Source organism: Mobula birostris, chromosome 1 (assembly GCF_030028105.1).
Source record: "Mobula birostris isolate sMobBir1 chromosome 1, sMobBir1.hap1, whole genome shotgun sequence".
In the NCBI taxonomy this organism is placed as follows: Eukaryota; Metazoa; Chordata; class Chondrichthyes; order Myliobatiformes; family Myliobatidae; genus Mobula; species Mobula birostris.
Window position 1 is genome coordinate 210,948,174 of NC_092370.1, and position 7,068 is coordinate 210,955,241.

Genomic DNA, 7,068 nt, shown 5'->3' on the forward strand with positions numbered 1-7,068 from the left:
TTGGTTACACTTCAGAAGTATGTCACCCTGGGTGCATTTAACAAAAAGTTTCAATATTGTTTTTAATCTACTCTTTTCCAGTATTTCACCTGCAGGTTTATGTTTTACGGCCAATTTTTAAAACCTTATCTTTGTATCACTTCCAATACTGAAAACATCTGCTGCTGTTTTGTATAACCTCTGGGAGAAAAAGTACTAAACCAGATCCACATTTCCTTCATGCTGTTTGATTTTTATTAAAATCTGCCATCCAGATTACTTTTCTAAATTGTTGTTTTACACTATACTACTTCCCTTTACCATTGCAAGCTTCTTTTTATTTATGGTCACCATAGACAAAATATTTGTTGAATCTGACCTGGTGTTGAATTAGATAATTATAGTAGAGTGATGGCGACCGTCCTCCAGGTAATGTAGCTGATAATGGTTTAGACCCTGAAATGTTGAATTTCTGCAGTAATCTGCAATTAATTTTCAATCCTCCTTGACTCTCAACTCCATCAGTTGAATTTCTACTTTATGCAAACTTAGTTGCTGCATGTGCTTCCCTGACCGCCAAATCTTCTATATCCTTTCAAAGAACTCAGAAAAGTATAGCACAGAAAACTGGTTTTACCTCATTTCTGGCTACCTGGATTTATAAAGAGTTATGAAGACAATCTTTTTGCTAGCTTTTACTCTATAGTTTTCTAGGTTATGATATTTCTCTCAGAAGTACATATAGCTCATACTTCTACTAGCTTTGCAATAATTGATTTCTAGATCCCCATTAATCTCTGGGTGGAAATAATTTTTACTCTTTCCTCTGATGCTTCTACTTATTATTTAAAACCTACACTCAGTGGCCATTTTATTAGTTATACCTGCTTGTTAATACAAATATCTAATCAGCCAGTCATGTGGAAGCAACTCAAAGCATGCAGGCATGGTCAAAAGGTTCAGTTGCTCCCCAAACTAAACATCAGAATGAGGAAAAAATGCAATCTAACTGACTTTTGACAATGGAACAATTGTCTGTGCCAGACAGGGTGGTTTGAATATCTCAGAAGCTGCTGATTTCCTGGGACTTTCATGCACGACTTTCACTGAAGTTTACAGAGAAAAACTTAGTTTGCAAAAAACAAAACAAAAAATCCGATGATCTGTGTATGAAAACGCCTGGTTAATAATGAGAGAGGTCAGAGGAGAATGCCAGACTGGCTCAAGGTGACAGGAAAGTGACAGCAACACAAATAATCACACATTACAACAGCAGTGTGCAGAAGACCATCTTCCGCAACCTTGAAGTGAATGGGCTACTGCAGTAGAGGACCACAGGAGGTGCCTAACAAAGTGACCACTGACTATATAACCCCTGGCAAAGTGATCTCCCTACTAAGTGAAGTAGGGTTATTCTGTCTACTCTGTTTCCCTTTTCATTATTTTATCAGCTTAAATTTGGAGTCAAAGTCATTCAGCATAGGAACAGGTTCTTCAGCCTATGACAGCCATCATTGACATATTTATACTAATCCCACTTACCAGCACTGGGTCTGTAGTTGACGTTGCCTTGCTGATTTAAGTGCTTATCCAGAGGCATCTTAAATGTTGTAAGAGTATCTGTCTCCACACTTATAGGCAGTGCATTTCATATTTAAAGTAATCTCTGGGTGAAGAAAAAATGCTTTCTTGAATCCCTTCTAAATCTCATCTTAAACCTATGCACCCTTGACATTTCTGCCATGGGAGAAGTATTGATCTATGTCTCCTATAATTATGTTTAGGTTCACCTGCAGCCTCATCTACTCCAAGGAAAACAAACTCAGCATATCCACTCAGTCCTTAAAACTGAAATGTTATATCCCAAGCAACATCCTGGTGAATCTCCTCTGAACCCTTGCAATTACAGTCACATTTTCCCTACAGTATGGCAAACAACCTGCTTTAAAAATATATGCTCACTCTATCACAAACAAGAGAAAGACCTGCAGATGCTGGAAATCCGAGCAACACATGCAAAATGCTGGAGGAACTCAGCAGGCCAGGCAGCAACTAGGGAAGAAGTACAGTCGACGTTTTGGGCCAAAACCCTTCACCCTATCCATTATTTCTTTCCTCAGTCTACTTTTGTTTTCATCTCAGTAACATCCTCATGACCAGAATTGTACTTTGTGACATCAGCTAAGACCAAACTGGTGGTTCATATCATTCCAGCATAATCTCCCTGTTCTGATATTTTGTGACGTTCCCAATAAAGAAATTTGCCATATATCAGTAGACATCCCATCACAAGTGAGACTTCAGACACACCTTCACTGCTACAGAGACCTGAGACTGTGAGAAGACCAAATTCAACTGTAATTTGTGTTGGGTACTTCTAAGTAATGTTCTTTCTTTTTTCTCAATAGTAAAAGGTACATAACTGTTGCAATATGAGTACCAATATGTTTTATACCATGCATTACTCCGAGTTACAGCCATTCAATTTATGGAAATTTGTCATTACAGAATTTTAAAATCACTACATAAAAATTAGAGTTGTAGAATAAAATTCACTTTCACAGAACATGAAAAAAAAGTAAATGAATCAGCACATTTAATTATTTCTAACTCACGTTTTTTGACATTAAAGAAAATCACAATATGTTTTTTTCTACAAATGCAGTCACCCTTTTCCCCTGGGTGTTGCCTGCACTTTCTATTCTGTTACATTGTTGAACATGCTATTGTCACTGTACTATCTTCTTGAGTTCCACTGTTATCTCTCACGCTGGAATCATATAGTCTTCTAAGATGGTTTTATTTCAGAGCTCCATGTTTTTCTTTTATTTACAGTCTTTTAAGTAGAGAGTCAACTTCTACACTCAGTGACCATCTTATCATACATACAGACACCAACATCTTCTGCTGCTGTAGCCCACCACTTCCAGGTCTGAAGTGTTGTGTGTTCAGAGATTGATTCTCTTCTGCTTGTTATGTTGTAATGTGTGGTTATTTGAGTTATTGTCTCCATCCTGTCAGCTTGATCCATTTTGGCCACTCTCCTATGACCTCTCTCATTAACAAGGCATTTTCGCCCATGGAACTGCCGTTCACTGGATGTTTTATTGGTTTACGCACCATTCTCTTTAAATTCTAGAGACAGTTGTGTGTGAAAGCACTGGAGATCAGCAGTTTCTGAGATACTCAAACCACCCTGTCTGGCACCGACATTCATTCCCCAGTCAAAGTCACCTAAATCGCATTCCTGACGAAGGGTCTCGGCCTGAATCGTCGACTGTATCTCTTCCTAGAGATGTTGCCTGACCTGCTGCGTTCACCAGCAACTTTGATGTGTGTTGCTTAAATCACATTTCTTCTCCATTCCGATGTTTGGTCTGAACAACTGAATCTCTTGCACATGTCCGCGTGCTTTTATGCATTGAGTTGCTACCACATGATTGGTTGATTAGATATTTGCATTAACGAGCAGATGTACGAATGAACCCAATGAAGTGGCCACTAATATATTTGTGTACCGAGATGGATTTCATTATTATTACATTTGTGGAATTCTCTACCTAGATCTGTAGAATTCTCTGCCCAATAGAACTGTGGAGGCCACCTTAGTAAATATATTTAAGACAAGGTCCAATATATTTTTGCATTGTAGGAAAACTAAGGGTTATGGGGAAAAGGCAGGTAGATGGAGACGAGTCCATGACCAGATCAGCCATGATCTTATTGAATGGTGGGGTAGGCTCGATGGGTCAGGTGGCATACTCCTGCTCCTATTTCTTATGCTCTTTTATATATCTTACTACTATTTTGTAGCAAATTATATATCTTACTACTATTTTGTAGCAAATTGCAATTATTTATTGTAGTGATGAATGTTAACACCTATTATAAGTCACAAACCTTTTTCCCAGCATTTCTAAAATATACCCAGTACAATTTTATTACCAGTTTATGATCCCCTTCCTAACTTCAAACTTTTCCTAAATACATGATTTATTTCATCCCCAAATTACTCCTTTTCCAATTCAAAGTCCAGTTCACTTGTGATGTAAAGCCATGCAGTGGTGCTTCACTGGTTTGTTGATAGATTTTTACCTTTAAAAAAACACTCAGTCCAAACTTCTGTACTTCAAAGTCTGATATTTAATTGACCTTGATTTGAAGAATACATCTTACGATGCTCTGAATACAACATCACTGATGTAACCTGGGGCCATTGGGTGTTTCGGGTCTTTCAACATCAGACACCCTCACCCAGGCAACCTAGCCATGGTTGATCAAGCCACGACTTATGTTCAGGTATCATGTCCTGCAGATCCCCATGGACTTGCTCTCTTCATCCAGAGTCAGCTTGAGGCTTTCTCTACTGCCTCAGTGAAGTTGCCGATGACTCTGCCACCTTGTATCATCAATGCCCAATGCACTGGGGGCTCTGTGAAGAGACTGCCCAGCGAAGCCCTGGCAGCCCACTGCAACGGGCGTGCATCTTGCTTTCCATTCCTGCCTCTGACAGTCTCTGACCAGTATCTGGCAAGCTTCCTCTCGTGGGCATCCTCTACAGCTCCTCCCATGGCACTGTCAGCTCCAGCAGGATGATGTGTTTTGCTGTCTCTGAGACCAGGAGGATGTCTGGTCTCAAGGGGGTGTTGATAATGTGCTGTGAGAACACTAGTTATTTCTCCAGATCAGTCATGAGTTACCAGTTGTGAGCATGTGTCAGAATCCCTGTGGGTGGCTTTACTCTTGCTTCTGGTTGCTCTCCAGGCCTCACAAAGGTATTAGCTCGATTGTAGGGTTGAGCTCATTTGCTGTTACTAATTCTCAAGAAGAATACTTCCGCCAGGGTCTTCAATACTTAGTCATATCTTCAGCAACATCGGCCATCTCCAAGAGCTTTTGGGTAGGCAGCAGTTCAGGATGTGCTCCAAGGTTCATCTCCTGGAACATAAGAGACAGTCGGGGCATCAACCTTTCCCCAGTTATGCAGGTTGGATGGGCTGGGCAAAATGAATGCACTGCCTAGACAAAAGAACTTGATTCGGTGTGGCTCTGCTTGCCAGAGACCAGTCCATGCCACTCTCCGTGGCCTGCTCCCACTTGATCCAAGCTCCCTGCTGTTTCATGCCCACTGCTTTGGTGGATCTCTCTTCCATGGCTGCTCTCACTTCCTCCTGAATGAGGTTGTGCTTCTCCTCCCCTTAGCCATATCATACCTGGGGACTGGGAAGCTTCCTAAGCCAGCCCTTCCTTGGGTCACCACTCCCACCAAGACTCTGTGGCACAGTCGAGGTTCAGCCTGCTGCACAGCCTCTTCTGCTCTCCACTTCCTCCCAGTCTTCACAACGACCCTTGCTGGACTCCCTTTACTGCATCACTTCTCTAGCTCCCGTCATCTTCAACTCTTCCCCCAAAGATTTCAAGGCAAGCCACAGCTTGATATTCTTTCCATAGAGGGCAATGCTGCTGAGAGTCCTGGGCAATCCCAGCCACCTCTGGAGAAAGCTGCTGACCTTTTCTCTCTAATTTCTTGGTAGTGAAAGTTGAAACTACATATTCCAGAATTGGCCAGAGAATCCTCAGTAGGGTGCCATGCTGGTATATCCACACCTTGAACTTGACTAGTCGGCTGCTTTCAACCAGCCCTCCAGTCCTGAGAGCTTGCCTGGATTGACGACATGTCAGAGATGGTTGGAATGAGTTTCAGTGATGTTAAAGCAGAATCTGTCAAAACCCTGCCCTTCCCCATAAAAACTATTCTCCGATCCCAAATACAAGACAGCAGGTTTTAAACGTACACTATTTTTCTATCTCCAAAATTGTAAGGCTTGAATCTAAATTTAATATGAAGTTATACTAAATTGTTCCCCATATTAATTCAAAGTAACTACTTATTTCAATAAATAATCCTCCACAGGCGTCTTAAATCTGCTAAATGGCCCAATCTATTACAGTCCTTCCTTACTTTCTTTCACTTCCAATAAGAGAGTTCATGGACTTTTTTGACCCAGCACTGATTCATTTTCGATGAGGCTAAATTCTCCATTCACCAGCCCTCAACTTGCATTTTCTCATCTAATTCATCTCTCCCACATTCTCAACTTTCTTTATATTAATCCAATCTCTCAATTTCCATTTTTAATCCGTACATTAAAATTGTTCCCTTCACACACAAAACTCCAATCCTTACAAATTTACGCAACTTATTTTCCTTTACAAAATATCTTTGGATTTTGAATTTCTCAAATATCTGTGTATCTTTTCTCCAAATTATGTGAACCTCTCCAGTCTGACTCCCATCCATATTTCTGAACTATTATTGGCACGGATATCTTGACAAGTGTTCTTATTTAGCCAATCTGTAGTCTTACAGAGTTGCACCATCTTGCAACACTACTTTAAACCTCAGAACAAGCCTTTGGCAATTGCCCTTAAAATCTGCAACTCCAGGTCAATGGTTTGCTAGTGCTCTATCAAACACATTAAGAACACTCCTGCCAGATTAGTACTTCAAATAGCCTACAATGCAAATAAGGTACCATAGTATATATTTCACTGCCAGTTCCATATGCTAGTTTTGATTTATATTTGTATTTTTCTTCCAGAGTGTGATCTAATTGAAGTCAATTATAGTATGGGGTGCAAATGTTCAAATATCATGGCATTTTAAGATCAAAATATGCTCTTTATGAATAACCTCCTCCAGCAAATACAGGTTAAAACTGTCACTTATGGTACAAAATCAGTTACCAGAAAGCTGGGCATTGACTAGCAGAAAACTGCCCAAAAATAAAATGAAATCAAGTTTAGCAACTGGGCTAAGTAAAGCTGAAGTACAGATTGTACCCCTAATCTGAAAATCTACTTTTTTTGAGCATCGACATCACAAATGGGAAATCTCACAAGGCGCTGGGAAGGTTCCCAGGCAATGCACACCAGTTCTGAGGTGACCTCACATACATATAGAAGAAAAACATAGAAAAACTGTTTAAAACAAAAAATGAAGATCTCCCTTGTGTATTGAAAAAGTGGATTTGGTCACATCAGAGTGAACATATGCCACAGCAGTACATATACTGATCATGAAACAAG